Genomic DNA, 19,732 nt, shown 5'->3' with positions numbered 1-19,732 from the left:
GTATCATGTACATTAATATACATGTTAACACACACACACACACACACACACACACACACACACACGCATTGCTCTGTTGTATGATTCACCACATCATCATTTATCTGAAGCCACTGAAAAAAAGATTAAAGTTAGCTGGCAGAAAGTCTTGATCCATTACTTGAGACTTTTTGTGGTCAGTCACAAGGTACTGTTGACCCATGGGTATAAGTAAAAATTAGAAAAGCCTAATAATCCCAAAATCTTAAAAACAGATTATCTTCGTGTATCCAGGAGGGCATTTAAAAAGAGAAATGCTAAATGTTTTGCTGTTGTTGTTCTATAATTTTCCACCATTGAAGTTATCATTATAATTCATGTAGAATTAATTAGAATCAGATTGGTTATTGACAAAGAAAAAATGTCTAAAAATAATTACAACAGCAACTGATAAGACAGTTGATATGTTTTACTTAGCTTTAAACTTATAAAGCTAAATAGACACAATATGTGTCACAGAGTCAGTGTCTATTGGATTTTGTAAGCAGAGATGTTTTTGTGCTTCATTGCATCTGCATAGTGTTCAGAGAATTTGGGGGATGGGGGTGGGCTTGGAGCAAAGAAAGGCATGCTGTTAGCTGTTTGCAGGTAAACCAATCTGAATGCATTAATGATTATGGGGCTATCTCCTGTCCTTTCAAACTGTTATCTCCTGTCCTTTCAAAGTAGAGAGGCTGTGTAGGGAGGGGGGATGGGATAAAGTGTCTCACACTCACTGAGGGGGGAGGTCAGTTTGCCATGTTTTGTGGGGGAAGGGGCACAAACAGAGGGCCACTGGGCCCCTCTTTGGGTCTCTATGGAATGTAATTGAGGCTCTGTCACTCGGGCAGACAAACATACCAAAAACACACACAACAAATGCACATTTTTTTCAACATGTAGTGATTTCACCGTGCCAAGAGCAATTACAAATCCTCTGACATTTGAAAACATCTGCATAGATCTGAATTGATATGTAATCATGTTTTGTGTCAATAGTCAATGTGAGTAATTGTTTGCATGACATTATCCATATTTACAAGTTGTGTAACACTTCAGGTAGTTCTGTCTTGCCAACAATAGCTAAGTCTGATTAAATGTGTGAATCTGTAACACAACATAAAATGCTGTGACAGTAGTAATGAACTTCACTGCTTCCTCAGCCATGCTTTTACCAAATAAACTCGTTCTATCCTGCATACACACTCTGATTTTTTTTTTTCAACTCAAAGTCATTGATACTGATTGCAGAGAGAATTATGTCTAAGTAAGGAGCTAATTACCTAGACTTTAACATAGCCTCTTCTCTTCTTTACTCTCTTCACTCCTTATGCTGCTGCTCTCCCTCCATCTTTGGCCCTCGTTCCCTCCTCAGTAGTAAAAATACAAGACTAGTGTGCTTGAGAGATCACCATGGAGATCTTCTTCTTCCTCTTCCATCCTCTGTGGCCACTCGGGGCCACAGTGGCTCCACACTCACTCCTATTGATGTGACTGAGACTGGACACACAATCTGTGAGTTATCAAGCATATGTTGGAATATATTTGATAACTGTCTGGACATTTGGGAAGTTCAACAGACACAATACAGGAAAACCATCTAGCTTTTAGCACTGTGTTCCACCATTGGGCTGAACTATATGGCTCATAAATAATATCTTGATATTTTTAGGTTATGCTGTGATATACTATATATGTGCATTTTTTCCTCTAAAATAACATACTACATACTACTAGACCTGAAATAGTGCAAACATATTATGATCTTATAGATGATGCATTGCTATTAAACTACCCAACAGAAGGGCTAGGAGTTATTTTTGACCAAACACCTCAATATCAGATATTTCAACAACAGGAATGAGTATTAGGGCTTTCACAAACTATTAAGACAATGACATTTCTGATAAATAATCAACAGTAATGAGCATAGGAAGTAGTGGGCATAGTAAGTAATACGTAAGATTCTGTATAAGTTCAGAAAATTACATCACTTTGCTGCAATGGAGCCTGTAAAATCAGAACACTTATACAACAATATAACAATTTTCTAAATCTAAGATTATATCTAGTCTCAAATCATGGTATTGTTATCATATCATATCATATCATATCATATCATATCATATCATATCATATCATATCATGATGTTACATTATCATCATATAATATCATATATTATATTGGCATTTATGTAGTATCATATATTATAATATCATATATCATATATTAATACATTGCCCAGCCCTACTTCACCCTCATACAATGTGTACAGTTTCCCCTCAAGTATATTCAAAATACTCACTTGTGTTAAATATTTAAAAACAATCTTCAATTCCTTACATTCAATGATTTTTTAAAAACTATTCTCTGAAAATGTATGTATAGTGAATATTATAATAATGTAATACTGTATGGGGTACGATAAGTCATTTGTATAAAGCTGCTTTTCTGCCAGCCTATAAATACATTTTTAAATCTCTCCCCTAATAATATCAGTGACTGCTGTTCATATCACCTATGGGTATTGCTGTACGTGTAGTTCATTTGCAGAACGTGTCAAACCGGTTGATGCGGCTTGAATTGGAAAGCGACTACATTACCCAGAAGCCCCTATGGCTCTGCTACAAGCTGGCTCCCTCCGCTCTGGGAGTGTTTCGCATTTAAACAAACACGGTCCTGCCGAAGATGGCGGAGAGTTTGTAGAGGCGAAAAAGAAACTGCTCCACTCAATGAAAGCGTTGTAGTCGGTGAGTTTTCCGCAGTTAATGTATGGTTAATTTATATCCAAGTTTTGAACTAATGCTGGTGTGTGTTTGAAGGCGCAAATTTGTCACAGAGGCAGCAGTTGGTGTTGCTCCGCTTCCGAGCAGGCTGTGGTTTTTAAGCTACCGTGATACAATGAACCACCTCACCACTGTCTATTTGTTATGGAATGTTTGTTGTGTTATTATTGGCTCAGAAACTATAAATTAGATGATAAATTACGTTAACCCTGGCTTGATAATGTGCCTTTGTTATCGGTGTTTGTGTTTCCATTATCCGCTAGCTACAAAGTTTACGAGATACAGTCTCTGTGATTCGCTGGGGTGCAATAGCCTAGCTGTTAATACTCAACACTGCTTATGAGTAAACTCGTTTGTGTTTCAAAACGTTCATGTAAACTTTGCAGCACCACTAGGCCGTATTCATTGTCCACAACACAGCTAAACAGCGTTGGGCATTATATTTTCTCTTACCAGACTGTCCGACTTGCTTTACAGTTTCGGTACAAGCGGGGGGCTGCAGGAATGGTCTGTGTTCACACAGCTAACGTTAGTTGCACCGCAATAGTTATCAAAATAAAAACACTATTGTGTATTGCTCGTTTGTTGCAGTTGTTTAGCCTCCACCATGAATGTAAACACACTTAAGCACGGTGAAGTGTACCAGCATTTTGTCTGTGGGATACTTTTCTTGCCTTTAATTTGTCCCACAATGCAGCACTATATAACAAATACCAATCAAGTAATTTCTGACTTTAAGTCATGTAATTAGAAAAAAATGTATTCCTTATTTCTTTCATGGTGGTGTTAAATGAATGCTATGAACAGCATTCCTGAATAAAACAATTTATGGGTTTATTAATATATTATTATTTTAATTGTTGATTAATCTGCTGATTATTTCCTTGATTAATCGATTATTATTTGGTCTATAAAATGTCAGAAGATGATTAAATATGTCAGTCAGTGTCTCTTAAAGCCCCAGCTTATGTCCTTGCATGTCTTGCGTGCCCAAAGATAGTCTGTTTGCTGTCATAAGTAAAGATTAAAGAAACAAGAAAATGAGCACATTTAAGAAACTGTAATGAAAGTATTTTGTCTTTATTTTCTTTTTAAAAATACTCAAATCAAGGAATCAATTATCAGTGTAGCTGACGATTAGTTTTATCGTTGCTGCTCTAGTTAAGTCATATATTATTATGCCATATTCCTTTCGGGGTGGTTGTTAAAGACAAACTATGCACGATTTTCAAAAAAACCCATACAAAAACTTTCTCTCTCAATCATCTTTATGACCTACTAGAGGTGTGTGGTGGTGCCTGTATGTGCATAGACCCTCCCTTTTACCTGTATTTCCCTCATTTTCTTTTATTTTGCTGCTTTTGGGATGCTTGACCTACACAAAGTGGCAGTACTTGACGACCTGGCGATGAGACTTCACGAACAGCAACTGAAAAATCCTGCATTTTCTACCTTTAAATGTGTAGTGTTACTGTTAACCAGCAGCAGGTCCTGATTAACAGTATATCAGTATATCACTGTCCTCATTGCTGCTGACAACCAAACTTGAACTGACTGTCTAAGCGTGGCTGTACTGGAGACTTTACAGCATCTGTTATTTATTTGCATGGCTATAGTGAGATTATGTTCTCGTGATTATAATGGTTGGTATAATGACCCATCACACTCTGATGAATGTTGGTTTTCACCACTAATAAATCATATTTGGGTGCATGTGTTTGTTTGAGACAGACAGGGTGGCAGAGGGAGATGGATGTGTTTCAGTGCAGGGGATGATGAACACTCAGGGTTCAGGTAGAGTCCAGGTTTGCTTTCTCTGTGCTCGCCAAGGTGTATGTTGAGTTTTTAAGGTGGTAAGAGGACATTCTTGGAGAGCGTGTTCATGTGTAGGCAGACAATGAAGGGGTAAGTTAGTCATTCCACTGAAACCGTTGAGGTCTATGTGTGCTGTCGCTTTCTTCGCCTGGGGCCATCCCTGCCAATACTTGCAGGTATTTACAGCTCGATGTGTATTTCCATGTGAGAGTTTCTGAAATAATTTCTGTATTTTGTCATGTTGCTACAGTCTAGCTGCTAGGTTGTTGCAGAATTTTTCTTGGTTCATTAAATAAACTGCGATATCTCAATAATGTGAGCATTTAAATGGTACATAGCTGGGAATGAACAAGTGAGAATGGATGCTGCTGGCAGTCTTCAGCCATCAGATGAGCTAACTAGTCTTTATTTTGAGTCTGATGGAATGCCATTACTCAAGCCCACGTATGTGGTATTTTTGTAAGTGGTAGAATGACCACTGTGGGAACCTGTCCAATGAACTGCTTCTGCTCATATTCTTGGCAAATGGAGCCCCCTGTCCCCCATTCTCTGTCCCTTTATCTACCACTTTCTTTCTCCCTCACACAGGGTGTCAGGCTGCGTTAACAATGAATCAATCTTTGGGGGGATTCTTTGACTGCAGATGGGGTGAAGAAGTGACTGGGATGCATGGCTTTTGCTCTTTGTCTGCCAGCCCCTGTGCTCTCAATAATTCATTAACTTATCACTTTTTCTCATGGGACTGGGAGAAGTCTCTGTGTGGTGGCAGATTCTGTGGTTACATCAGATTGCCTGATTGAAAATCGAATGAGCGCACATTTAGTAATACTTAGTTAATACTCGAGAGCTTGCTTTTGATGTTGTATATATTAATGTCACATGGACCATAACATAAAATATATATATATGTTCTCTGAGATAGTTTATACAATAGGTTTGGTAAACAAATAAATTTGTGCAGACAGGGCAGATATCAGATTAATATAAAAATGGATTTGGTTTGGCTGTTTGAATTTATTCAGTGACATCTGTGGCTAGTCATTTAGGTTTGGCAAAGTGTCAGCTCTGATTTTTGACATTGATTCCAGTTTTCCAGCCCATTGTATTGTGAACATAATACGTGTGTGTAATTGTGCATGCATCTATATAAAAGGTAATTCACTGCACTTGCTTCTGGCTAGGGTATGTCCCAATTTCAATATTAAATAAAACATTTATTGAAATTAGCTTTCAATTTCAATAATCAAAATCAAAGACAGGCAAGTGATTGTCCTAGTATTTTACTTTTCTCTTCACCCCTGCCTACCAGTAGTGTCCGTGCACGTACAAAGAGAAAACACAAAACTTCAAAGACAATAAAGGGCATAAAATCAATCATGTGTTAATTGTAGCAAATCAATGTACGATCTAACAGTGACATAGTTGTTAAGGTCATCACACTACCAGAACTTTAAACTTGTTCAATACTTCTTTAGATGCCACAGCAAAATGGGAAAAAAAAAGTCTGACACACACAAAACATGATTTTTTTTTCTTTTTTCTGTAATAACCTGTTCACAACAGAGAAAAAAGTCACTGAACACTGGTTTTGCTGCAAAGCCAAACTTCAGGCAGGACAAAGAAAAGACTGAACTGAAATGAAGTCTTGAATAAAGGTTGGTTGGTTATTTTCCTTTTTATAGCTTCAGTACTTTCAATACTGTTGAATGTATTGATACTTTTGACAACCTTGATATCCATCAGCGCAAAATGAAAACCTTTAAATTGAATTGAAAAGTGACTTTAAACTCAAAAGTGGAGTCATGGATTAAGAGGATCATAACACTCCTACTGAAGGCTGAATTAAAAATGGGGTATTATTGGGTAAATGTTTCTGCTATATAGTTGTGTTGCCTTTTTAAGACTGGCTTGTGAAAGGGAGTAAAAATAAAGGTTTGACACTTTTGTGTGGCAGAGGCATTTTTTGATAGCTGTCTCTTATCTGTCTTTGTCAAGCTGCATTTTTGCATCAGTGATGTTTGAATAGATGACATTCTTTCAGTGTGTCGTCAGCCTGTGTGCCTTAAGAGAGACCGAGAGACAGAGATAATAAGTTTCGTTTCAAGCAAATGCCAATTGGTCATGTGGACTGTGTTCAATTTAAGATTAATAGCTGTGTGGGTGAGCCGTGGCTCTGAGAGGACTCTTGATGACACAGAGCTGAAAGGCTAGAAAGATTGTTTCCCCTAATTGAAATATGACTCCTTGGTCTTCGTACCTTTCTGTTAGGCAGCAGTATAGGTAGTGTAGGGTTAGTCAAGGGAAAACGCTGAAGTTGCTGCCTCTGACTGATAACTTTTAACTAGCACTTGTAATTCAGGGAAAGATTACAATTTAAAATTTTCCATTGCTCATTTTTTGCTTAGGTGTTAATGTGATTTACCCTGGCTTGTTTCCAAGTCAGAGTATTCAACAGTTGTACTCTGAAAGACTTGACTCTGACTTGTCATTGGAGGCTGTTTTTACTACCATGGTTTAAGGACACAAAAGTTTCCTGTGGTCAGTTCAAGCCATGTACAACATCCTGTTTAGTCCCTGCATCTCAAGGTCACTCATGCAGTGACAGTGATCCTTATGTGTTTGCTAATGTGCACATACTACACACACTGGTGTGCTGGCGTGGTAGTACTCAACAGGTAGGTTTGCTTTTTCTGCCTACCTCTGTAGAGCTAAATATAGAAAACTCTGCTCAACAAGACAGTCGTGTTTCCACTGCTAAAATATTTACAGCTACTTCGCCCAAACAAGTGAGAGTGAGAATATGAGATGAGAGCTGCTGGAACCAGATTTTTATTCACTATTCAGAGGAAGCCAGACAACCGAGTCCCAAGTCAAGCGGCGCAGTTTGCACTCTGACTCTATTTGAAGTCACATCTCATTCATCCCCTGGGTCCCCTCTTCCTCAACTCTGAGGTAATACCCAAGTGTTAGGCTAGCTGCACCATATGTGAGCCATGCACACTTCTACAAGCCAAACGGGCAGCCTGAAGCAATCATTGCACCCAATTCCAGTTTATAACCAGCAAGGATTTGGAACAGTTCGCTCTCTATAGTCCTTGTTGATTGGACGAAGGCTAGAGTTTATTAGGGAAGGGGGTGCCAAGAGCTTTGTCCCCCCCCCCCCCCCCCTTCCCCTCCCTGCCCTTCCTCTTTAACTTCAACTCCCCCTTTAACTTTCGCTCCCCCAGCTGAAGAATGCTCGTAAAATGGGTTCACCTGAACAAGCCAGTGGGAGGGTAGCTCCTTGGCCTAGTTTTGTTACCATTGTAAAATGTTAGCAAGACCTTGTTTGTGTTTTGTTTAGGGCCCCCTTTTATAAAAAATGCTTTGGGGGAGAGACAGCAAGGGTGAAAAAAAAGTTTGGTTTGTGAGATAACTGCTACCAGATGCTCCCTCTGTCTGTTGTTCAGGGTAAAGAGACGAAGAAAGAGAGGCTGGTAAAGGGAAGAGAAAAGACACACTGTCATTTCTGGATGAACTTCTCAACTGCTACATGGACCTGCTCCATATTCTCCCCCCTCTCCAATTTTCTTATCCCAATCCATCCATATCCTGCTTCCATCAAATACATAAGAATTTAAAAAGGAGAGGTATAGTTAAAGTTACTACAAGGAACTTTTATATTTGGGTGATTTTGGAGGCCCCTGTGGATAAAAGCGGTAGTGTTTCTATGGTAATAATCACAAAATATAACATCAAAATTAGATAATTAAAAAAAAATCTTTGTCTGCTTCTTTTTAACCGTTTAAAATAACTTTGCATGTGAAAATGTAAGCACGTCTGATTTCATGAAGAATGTGACCTGATGATAAGTATGAAGAACAGCTATACAGAAGTAGCCGATCTTGCGGATGGTCTCGTTAACTTGTGTAGATCATACAGGCATCAGCAATAAATTGAGATAGTTTCATAACCAGTTAAAAATTCCTTGTAGGAGCTGTAATTGTCCACCAAAACAAGATAGGGTTTGGCTGCAACCACTCGTGTCCTAAATTTTCACAAAGTTTTCTTTTTTTGCCCTCAACACTTCTGTCCCCTGTAATTCAATAGCATCAAATGGTTGGTTGTGTTCATTTCCTTTGTTTACATTGAGTTCCTCTGTCTCTCTGTACATCTCCAAGATCAAACAGTTTGATGTTGGACTTATGTGGCAGTGGGGTGGGGTTCCTGGGTCTGTCTGGATTGAGAGGCAGCTGTGGCAGGCATGGCGCTGCAAGTTGTAAGAGGATACATGCACGTATGTGACCATGCAGGCAGGGATTGGGAGGCCACTGAGCATCTTCTGTTTTATAGTTCACCTGCAATTTAAAAGCCCCTTTAATTAAAAGAAATTACAACAAGTTGCAGTAAATGTGCAGACATTTGCTCATAGCACTATGCTAGACGGGGTTTTGATTTTCCACAAGTGCGATTTCTACTTTATTGCAGCCTCGAGTTCAAAGAGAAGTCAAGTTGTGAATGACAGACTTCCACGCCATCGTTAAAGGCTCCAGACTTACTATGGCATGTCAACACTGGCAAGGCATGTGTCAGATAATTTATTATTATCCCTTTTTTCAACAACACTCATTTCTTAATTGGGCTGATTCCCCCCCCCCCTCCTTTCTGGATAAAGTGGAAAATGTTCCCTTCAACATTACAGCTCTTCACTCTGTCGGGTGACGTCAGCCTGTGTATGTGGCTCGTCGTTAAGGCAACACTCCAATCAAAAGGTTGCTGCTCTGGAGCTTACTGTTGTCCCCAGAATAGCCGAGCCAACACTTGCCTCCTGACGTTGCCACATCACATCAAATTTTGCACCAATGCAGTAGTTTTTATATACTAAACAGCTCTGCCAAATGTTTGCCATCTGATCCCATATTTTGTATGGAAATGGCTCTACTTTTGGCAAATGATCCATCCATCCATGTTTCCATTCAGCTTATTTCCTGTGGTGCACATATATGTTCATCTGATTACTATGGCCTTAGTGGATTATAAGTCATTCTGTATGACTAAAATAGGCAAAGTAAAGGTCCCTGTTCAATTAGCACCAACCTAACAGTCTATACTAACCCTTTCATGTGGCCAACATTCAACATTATTTAGAACAATTTATGAGTTCAGTTTGAAGGAGAGATGGCAGATTTTTGACAGTTGGGGCCAAAAACACAGCCTGGGGCAGATCAGAATAACTGTATGTTGGCCCAATGTGGGTGAAGTCACCCCACATGGTTTTGTAAGTGTCAATTAATTTCCCTCAACAGAGTGAATATAGTAGGAATCACAAATAGTATAACAAGACAGTTGGCACAGGATACAAGTTAATAGTTCAGTACTTTCAAATATGAAAATAAAACAGACCACCAGAAGATCACTTATTCATTCTTCAGTCAATTTTGCCATGTCTTAATTTTATAAATGTAAAATTCACTAACCTAATCATTTAATCTTGTAACTGTAGAAAAAATAGTTCCAGTGCCAGTCTAAGTGTTAGTCCTAGTTGAGCTGTACAACCCACATGCTGCATTATCTACTTCACATATCAGCAGGATATAGCTTCCAATCCATGCAAATTTCTTACTAAAGCCAGGACACAGTCAGTGGTAAGAAGTCCATCATCATGGTGAACTTCACACATGAGCTGGCTTGAAGGCGTTATGAACTTCAGTGCACTCCCAGAAGACCATTTGAAGACTTTCACCTTGCTGGTTTTGTGTTGGGACAATGTATGAAACACAGGATATTGTATTTTCCTTGTCCTTCAGATGTGATTGCAAAAATATTTTTACATAAGAAATTAACTGTAATGAAATTATGTGGTGTAATTTTACTATAGATAGTCTAGATCTAGATTTTTTGATTTGACAAAAACTAAGTTCAATCCAAGGCACCTTACAGCATGAAGACATTACAAAAATGAACAGGCTGTGGTATATTTTCTTGTATTCAAACCTTTGGTTTGACACTTTGAAAGCCTTTCTGAACCCATCAAATTTAATCTCACTCGGAGCAATATGTGGGTCTGCAGGAACATTGACCCTTAACTTTTTGTACTTGCTTTTTTTGGTGGTGGGTGAAAACTAAGAAGATAGTTTGAAGCAGAGACCAGAGTGTGTCAGCTCGACTAGCGTGTGTTGTCCTTTGCCCGTTCCCATACAGTGTGAGGGACTTGATTAGCAGTGCAGGCTTAATCACTCAGCAGATGGGAACAGAGTGCAGTGTCACCAAGACAAAAACAAACCCACAGTTGGATTACGGCTCAGTGTGTGCGTGTGTGTACGTCTGTCCAGTCAGACTGAGCAACTCCGATTTGATACCTTAACAGATTCCTGAGTGTTACAAGCCCAACATACCCTCTTATTTCTCTCTCTTCTCTTTCAGCACTCGGCCCTTGTGACCCCTGTATCCCGCCTGTCCTCATAAGTCATTTGAACACACTTTTAATAGTGTTAGCGCAGGCTCTGTAAAGCATCGTAGATGAAGGAACATAAAGAAGGAACACCAAAGAGTAGAGTTGTAGACCTTGTCAAGTGCACAAGGATTTGATTTAATGGTCTGTATTTTTATAAATCCATAATTCTGTGGGTTTTATTGCACTGGGATTCAAACAAAGCAAGCTAAAATGGTCTCTGCTTATGTGTCCGACTGTAAAATGATCCTCGTGATTCTCAGATTTTTGGGTAATTTGTGTCATTTTGTTTTTTATTTTGCCATGGCTAGCTGTTCATCACCCGGGAGATAAAAGAAAGCAGCTATTGATAGTTTTCTAATAAAGCATGGCTGTGAGGATTAAAAACCACAGTTCTGCTCCTGCTCGCCGTTTTCCCCTCGTACCTCATTTATGGAATCTTTTTCACCTAGGCTCTGTCAACACATGAAACTGGCCAGTTGAAAGAAAGGAAAAGGAGTAGTAAGGGGAAAAATGGGAGATGGGAGGGGGTGCAGTTGTGAAACTGGCGTCAGACCATCTTTTGAGTGGAATTCTTTGCAGGGGTCAGAGTTCAGGCGCGGCAGTGTGGCGCTGTGATTGGCTGTGGAAAGGTGAAATGAAAACCACAGTAAACTTTTGACCCCGGCACAGGAGCTCTGCAGGAACGCCCAGTCCCAGCTCTGGCGTGGTGGAACAGAGCCCGCTCTCTTCCTGTGTTTACTCCACCAATCCAACAGGGACGGTGGGGAGAGGAGGGAGGGGGGAGGGAGCACACAGAGGGAGGAGAGAAAGACACGAGAGCGAAAGGGAGGGAGGAAGGGAAGAGAGAAAATCGTCAGCGCTGGGCTGCGGTCTGAAAATGAATATCTTTTTTTTTTTTTTTTTTTTTTTTTACTGAGTGGCACAGTTGAAACGTGTACACAAACACTGCATCTGAAGAGCAAAGTTAAAACTGAGCACAGTCTCTTTTTTTATATACCAACATGAGGTCATTTAAAAAATATTGCCAAAAGTTATTACAATGGTTGACATATCTTCAGTCTGAATTATCTGAGGCTACATGAGATTTTCACTGCTACTGAAGATGTGTGTTATCAGACAGGGCAGCATGGCAGCTGATCAGGCCCTGGTGCTCTGGCTCTCCAGATAAAAGGCTGTTTAGCCATTGATTAATGAACTAATTTCCATAATATTAGCCTTGTGTGATCACAGCCGCTTGCATTTTGTTTGGTCGCTGTGGTCTTCCCTGGATGATGTTGTGTCCCCACTCTTATCGCCCCACCATAAACACCAACATGTCAAGCTTATAGAAAATGAAGCGGTTGTTAGAGATGCAGCATAACAGTGATGCTATGCCATGAGTTAGCGGGTTAAATCTGTGCCCGCGTGGGTCCTTTCCTGTTCCTTTCTGTTCTTTGTCTGTATTAATGATGGATAGTTGTAGGGGATACATGTGTGACACACACACACACACACACACACACACACACACAGAGGAATCTGCCATCTCTTTGTTTCCACCTTCATTTATTTTCTCTGGTTTTTCTACACGTTGCAGTTTGTGTGAGAAAAATGGGGAGATGCACACAGTCTGTCTGAGCTCTGTGTGTGCGCTGGGCGCGGGTGGGGGATGTTTTCTCTGGGAGAAAAAGCAGTCCTATGAAGGCAGTTTCTCTGTGCTTTGAACTACCTACTCTCCTTTGCCACATTCATCTATGGACATCATGTACGCTACAAGTTTGAGGAAAACGCCACCAGGACAAAAAATAGATGTTTTGTGTTTTTATATTTGGACTGTTTTTCATTTGTCCTTGTGAATTTCTAAAATAATTTACGTCAACAGTGTCTTGTTTTGCAGACAGTGTAAATGAGTTGCAGATGGGCTAAGCAGCATTTAATTTATTGATACTTCACCCCATATTCATTTTTGCAAAGTTTGTGTCTGACATAAAGGGCTGGTATCAAACTTACAAATAACTATCATAAATGACAAGGAAAAGTAGAAAATTCTCATATTTAAGAAGGAGGAACCAGCAAACTTGACATTTTTGCTTACAAAATAACTGAAATGAATCGACTATAAAAATAGTTGATCTGTAATTTTCCTTTGATCTAATGCTTCATTAAATGACTAATCGTTTCAGCTCCACCACCAGATGTTAATCTGTTAATAAGGTGAACTTGGTGCTGCTTGTTAGCTACTTAGTCCAGCTAACCTGTTAGCTTGTTGGAAAGTCTGTTCACCACCACCACCACAGCTGAGGCGGTGTAGCTTACAGATTGGCAGGTAAAAGTAGAGAAACACACAAGTTGACACAATGAATGGTTGTCAGAGCTAGGCTAGCTGCTTTTTAGCACAGAGGAAAGTAAACGGTCTCACTCTTTCCCAGTACCACAAACATCACCCACACGGTTATTGTTCTTTAGGTTAGGCAGACTACTGTTTATTATTTATGTTCCTTTTGACAGTTATTTATATTTTTATAGGATATCATTTTAATTTCAGTTTGCAAACTTTACTCAGTCTACAAAAATGGACTAAAATGAGGAGAGTAAAAACAGTATCTCAAGCTTCTCCCAAGTATTCGAACGGCTTCCTCAACTACTCTTGAAGTGAGTAACTGTGCTGTAATTTGTAACGTAATTTTCTAAAAATGGATTTTAGAATACGTATTGAAAAAAATTCAGGAACCAGGATCAAAGTCAAACTATCAGTATCTATACCAGTACTGAAATTTAGTACCCAGCCCCACTGACATAGATAACTAGACCTGGAAATTGTATGTTTAGAACATGGCTTACTCCATACACATTAACTACAGTATCTGTTTTCACATATTTTAGCCCTTGTTCGGTCAGTCAAGTTGAAACATTAAGTTGGCTGCATTCTTGCTAAAGCTGTCACAAACTCAGCGCAAAGTGTCTGTCTGCTGTCCCCACTCCACCTCCCTGTCCTCTCTTCTCTTAACTGTAAGTCTGAAACTGTACTTGTATAACTGGTGTGACAATGAACAGCTTGAATCTTACATTTGCGTCACTTCCATGGTTTCGAAAAGTGTGCTTTATTTCACTGTGAACTGTTCCTTGTGTGACTTTAATATTAACTGTAAATCAGTCGCACTTGTTGAGGCTTTTCATTCCATAGACTTGTCTAAGTAAGTGAATTTGGTAAAAATTTTAAAAAGTTTTATTTTTACTAGTGTCAATTCATAACTCAGACATGGTTTGAATTGACTTTCACATTTAAAGTACGTAGAGAAATAAAAAATCAGAAACATCTTGCTCTAGCACCAGACACACTGCAGACGAACAAAGAGACATAGCCTGTGTTTTCTGTCTGGTTTTTAAGACTTGCTGGAATTTCACAGCTGCCTCAGCATCTAAATGGAGGCTTTCTCTGAACAATTTACAGCTTCACTTTTTCAAAATGCACACTTGTACACACATGCTTGACATATGTCCTCCTCATCCCCATCCCTGAATCTCATCGTGTGGCAGCACTCTCCATCTTGCCATCAAACCGTCTGGCTCCAGTTCAGTCCCACTAACCCATGTTCATTAAAATCATGTGTATTGTTGGCAGGAAAACAGCTAACCAGCAATAACAACAAGGGTAGGGCTGGGTATAGTGGAAAAAATTTCAATGTAGATACCTAAAATTCAATACCAGTTCCTGAATGATACCTTTTTGATACAAAGGAGGAAGCTGTTCAAAGATCTGTTAGCAGCTTGAGAAACTGTTTTACTCTACCTACTTTACTCACCCTGGCTGACTAGATCTAGTATCAGACTTTAGATATTGTTATATTGTGATATGGCATAAGTGTTGTCTTTTCTTGATTTTAAAGCCTGCATTACATGTCACAATATTGATCTAAAATATATTGTGATATTTGATTTTGTCTATATTGCCCATCCCTAAAGGTTTGTTATTATGAAAAATGTGTGTATCAGGGTATATATTGTATATCATGGAAAAGCCTAAAAAAATCAAGATATTAGGCCTACTCATTAGCCCTCATTGGACTATATGAAATATAAATTAATGTCAAAAGAAGAAGAATATGAGAATACTGGGGGGTACTGAGAAGATAGGTGCAGAGTGAGACGTCTTATTTGTGTGCTGAAAAGCAGCTAGCCTGAATCTGACAAACACCCACTGTGTCAACTTGTGTATTTCTTTCCTTTTACATGTCAGTCTGTAAGCAACACTGTTTGTCTGAGACTTCCCTCACAATTAAGGGGAAATACCCACAGTGTCAAAATGATAGATGGCTGCTAAACAAAGTGAAATTTTGCTCAAAATTACATGAAGCAAAAGCAGATCCTTTCCAAGTTAACTTTCAAGTTGAAATGTTAAGTTTGTAGGGTTTCATGCTTTCATTCACATGAACAGATGGCAAGATCTCTTTTTTTTTCATTGTAATGGCCATTTTATTTCAACTTAAGTTGATTTCTTGTCCTTTTTGCCTGCCAGATGTCCAGAAGGTTTCATGCATATCTATCACATATCTCACCATTAGGGGTCTCACCAAAGTGAAGACATAAAGCAAGACAATGTGCTAATGACCTTTTGCCAGACCAGCTTTGGAACATTGATGGTCCAGTCATAGGTTTGTCATGCCTCTCTGGAAACACAAGCTAACTATCTTGTAATTATTTCATTTCTCTGTACAATCATGTTGTTATCCCCAGTAACAACCTACTTTCAAGGCCAAACAGGAGCATAACATTACAGTGTTTCATTTACACATTAGTATGCCACAGACTCATGAATCATTCATGAAAAAGTTGTGATTTGTTTACATTCATTTAGTTGTACCAAATTTCACATTTAGTTGCACAGGGTTCTTTCGTGTGAGTGTGGATAATGAGCTCCACAAGCTGCTCCTCGTTAACTTCTCGTGGACAGTATTTTACTTGGTGCAAAATTACAACAAGTGGGTTGTAATAGACAACACATTCCTCAGCCTATTATACATCAAACCTGGAACTTCTAAAGGCAGTCTAAAGGGTGGACAGACAGCTTAGTTGTAGCTCACATTACAACAGTAGCTCAAGCTCGCAGAGTCAGTATCTCTAAATGGCTTCTCATTTTTTCTCTGTTGATGCAGGCTTCAAATCAGGGCTATGTGTCTGTGTAAAGATTCCTATGTTATCTTTTTTGGTCATTTTTCTTAAAAAAATATATTATTTAACTTTACTCATGAGTGAAGTCCAAAACGGCCCAGTTCCAAAGTCTAAAAGATGGAAATTTGTATTCAGCTAACCATAGCTTCAAAATTACCCAGGATTTGTTCTTGAATGAAGACATTGAGGCTGGGGCTGGTGTGGATGTCAGTTGCACTTAACCCAGTATATAGCTGGTTGTATGTTCAGCAGGAGGTGGAGAAGTTCTTTGAAGAAAACAGGAAGTAATTCTGTCCTTTTGTTTCCTTTTTGCTCTTGATGTCCCAAACTCAAGTAGACACCTTTTGTTGCTTTATTACCTTGTGGTGTCTGTGTGTATTTGAGTGCAGTGAAGAAATGATGCTAAATGCTTCTGGTAGCTCACATCTGTTGTGATTTTGGAAAGAGAGATTGCAGTATGTTTTCAGTGGTTTTTTTTCTCACAAACTCTGACCCTGAGCTGTTCGCACTGTTGCAATAAAGAGAGTTTGGGGACATGTGCTTTGGGTGTGTTTTGGGGGTTTGTAATTGTGTGTATGTGTGCCCCAGTTTGTCTGATCTTTGTTTTGGGTAGGCCAGTGTTTATTGTTGGGCCTGCCACTCATTGTCTCAGGGAGCTCAGATTGCAGGCTTTATTTCAGGCTGAGCAGGAATGTCCTCCTCACTATTCTGGTCCTGACTGACTGACACTGCTGCCACTCTGGCCTATTGCCAAATGCCTGCCTATCATATTTTTATTTTTTTTATAATACTAACTGAGATGCTTTGATACTGCAGAATGAAGAAAAAAGCAGACATTCAGTACCCATTCTACTTATTTAATGTCATCAGCATCGTGTCTATAATCAGCATTTTTGTTTAGAGGTCCAGGGTGATTGGCTGCCTTGTTTATACCTGGTAACTTCCTGCCATACAGGAAAAACAGCACGAGTCACTAATTCCTTCACATAGTCCCTTCAAATATGTTCAGTTTATTGAGGAAACCTCTTGGTAAGAGGAGAGTTTTGGCAGGAAGACCTCAGAGTCATCATAGCTATCCCCTAACGCCAAATTCACACTAAACAATTCAGGGCTCAACAATAAGTATCGTAAGCTTGCCAGGGGCACGTAAAATGCAAGGTCTGGCATATAAATCTGTCAACTTACTTGTCCAACAGGACCAGTGCTGAAAAAGAAATAAACTCTTAAAGCATTTTGATAATTGATTAATTGTTGAAGTAATTCTCATACAAAATGGCAGAAAATGCTGTTTTTGGTCACTCAAACATGGAAATTTCCCCCTTTTCCCTGTTGTTACCTGATATTTTATAGATGATGCAGCCCTAGACTTAATATGATAATTAACTTAAGTCTTTGTTGTTATTTAATTACTGCCAATAAAACAGTGTCTAATGCCTTCAGGTAAGTACATTTCTGGCCCACTAGCCCAACCAGGCAAGTGAAAAAAATGTTAATGTTGAAATCTGGAATTGTAGTCCTGATATACCACTTGGCATCCATTTTTGGAGGTTGCAGACATAAGCCCCAGATCAGCAAATTTGAGTTTGCTTGGTCTTTGCAAATCTGCGCTTGATCCTTATGTGTGAACTGTTCGAAGATTAAGTCTGAGCTCCCTGATGCCTCGCAGATGCCTGAAATATATCAAGCAGGCTTAATGTCTGCTCATGTTGGGGACAGGGAACTATGCAAGGAGAGCAGACTGGGCTAGGGAAAATGAGGAGTTGAAAAGGAGAGCACCAACCAGAAAAGCCAAAGTATAGAAAAAACAGAGTAAAAAGTAGTTAGGTAGTAGCAGTACAAATTGCCCCACCCCCAGCTGCGACAACGGTAACATGCTACATACTGATGTTTCAATATTAGTAATCTTATGTCACTTCTCAGATGTGTTTTTGTTATAAAAATAGGTTGGAGAGCAGACAGACTCATGGATTCCTCTGGTGGAGGATCTTGTAAAGAATGAACTCCTGTCACTGATCAGCCATGTAGTAAACCACAACAACGTCAAGATTTCCAATTACATGGCACTGTGTGCACTGTGAATTAATACAATGATCTTACGACTTTAAAAGCCATGTAGTGTAACCAAGGCATAAGTCTTCAAAATCTGCTGCACTCACCTTTCAGTGCAACAAATCACCTAATTCGGCTAGCTAACCATTGTTGTTTTGCATATTTGTATCTCCCCAGCTCCCCAATCTCTCAGGCAGCAGAATCACTGAAGTGCCTCAGATGAGACCTGAATGTAAGCTCACTCTCTGAGAACACAAGAATTAGTGGACAGATAGCCTGAGATGCTCCCTATGTTCCCTTCATGTCCTCAGTATGGGTGAAGTGATGCTTGATTAAAAAGCTTTGTGGCATGCAGTGCTTTGTTTGATAGTCATGTCTCTGGTGACGTTTAAATGCTTGTTCTATGACACATGACTGGTATGGGAGTGGTTGCAATGTTGGCTGCTTGTTTAGATGAAGATATGAGGAAGCAAAACCCCTCACAGTCTATGGGGTTTGTGGTAAAAGGGATTGTGTTGGCCCATTTACAGCCCAAAGTGACCTCTGACCAGCTGAACAAGCAAATTCACTGTCAAAGCGCAATCAGTGCCCCTTTAAAAGAAGCACTGTCACTGTTTAGTCATTTTAAATTTAGAAATATTGTTCCTGCGTAGTTTTACATTTCACTGTTAGACTAACAGTTCAGTAGTATAGTATAACTGTGCATTAGTAGGCAGTGGCATAATGCTATAACCGACATGGATTTCAATATTGTATTAATGTCATAACAGTCTCTCTTTGGGTTTTGGCGTGTGCACTGCCTTAACCTTTAAACGTAAGGAATATTTTAACGTAGGGCTGAACACTGAATCGAAATCTTACCAAAATCACAATATGGGCTACTGCAATTTTCAAATCCCAGGAGGCACAGTATTTTTTTAAAGGCAGGATGTGTGTCAAAATACCATTTTAAAGTAGATAGGTTCATGTTGTGGAGATGAGATGGCCTACATATCATATTCTAAAGACTGTTTGGTACAGATCCCCCCAAAAATCACATCACAATCTTTTCAGATGGTGATTAACCTAGCCTTGCAGGTTAATCTCTGGGTGCTCTTTCAAAGCAGACTTGACAACAACAATAACCCATAACTTCTGTTCTTAACCCTACAATTACTCTACTCAACAGCAGTCAGCATCAGACATACACAACTTTCTCCACTGTTTTTAGTCCATGCTACTGTAGCTTGAATATTTTGCTTTGCAGTATGACTTGTTTATTTTTACTGATATTGTACTGAAATAAAGAACTTGGCATTTGGGCTTTAAAAATATTCAAAAGCAGTTGTTGTTTTATTTTAAAGCAGTATGTGACAGGCTTTCTTTTTCAAAACAAGTAGCCAACAACTTCAGTGTGTAAACTGTGTCAAAGTCAAATACCCACCAGTATGCACCAGTATGATACCCAGCACTATTTATCCCAGTGCACCGAGTCTCTTCTCC

At 39.3% G+C, this 19,732-nt stretch overlaps 1 protein-coding gene across 4 annotated transcripts in view; it reads left to right on the top strand.

Annotated features, from left to right (window-relative positions):
- Positions 1-2,635: 2,635 nt before the first annotated feature.
- The window catches only part of LOC146331228 (nuclear receptor coactivator 3-like), a 42,124-nt gene continuing 25,027 nt past the window's right edge, over positions 2,636-19,732 (top strand). For 3 of the 4 annotated variants that reach the window (XM_084728598.1, XM_084728606.1, XM_084728574.1), the window contains exon 1: positions 2,636-2,769. The gene's annotated coding sequence lies outside the window, so the exon portion shown is untranslated. The remainder of the gene's footprint in view (positions 2,770-19,732) is intronic. The other variant, XM_084728590.1, reaches the window with a different exon arrangement.

The sequence above is a fragment of the Lutjanus erythropterus genome, chromosome 2 (genome assembly GCF_056507025.1).
Source record: "Lutjanus erythropterus isolate fLutEry1 chromosome 2, fLutEry1.hap2, whole genome shotgun sequence".
Lineage (NCBI taxonomy): Eukaryota > Metazoa > Chordata > Actinopteri > Lutjaniformes > Lutjanidae > Lutjanus > Lutjanus erythropterus.
The sequence above is the reverse complement of the archived record's forward strand: the minus strand, read 5'-3'. Positions and strand labels throughout refer to the sequence as shown.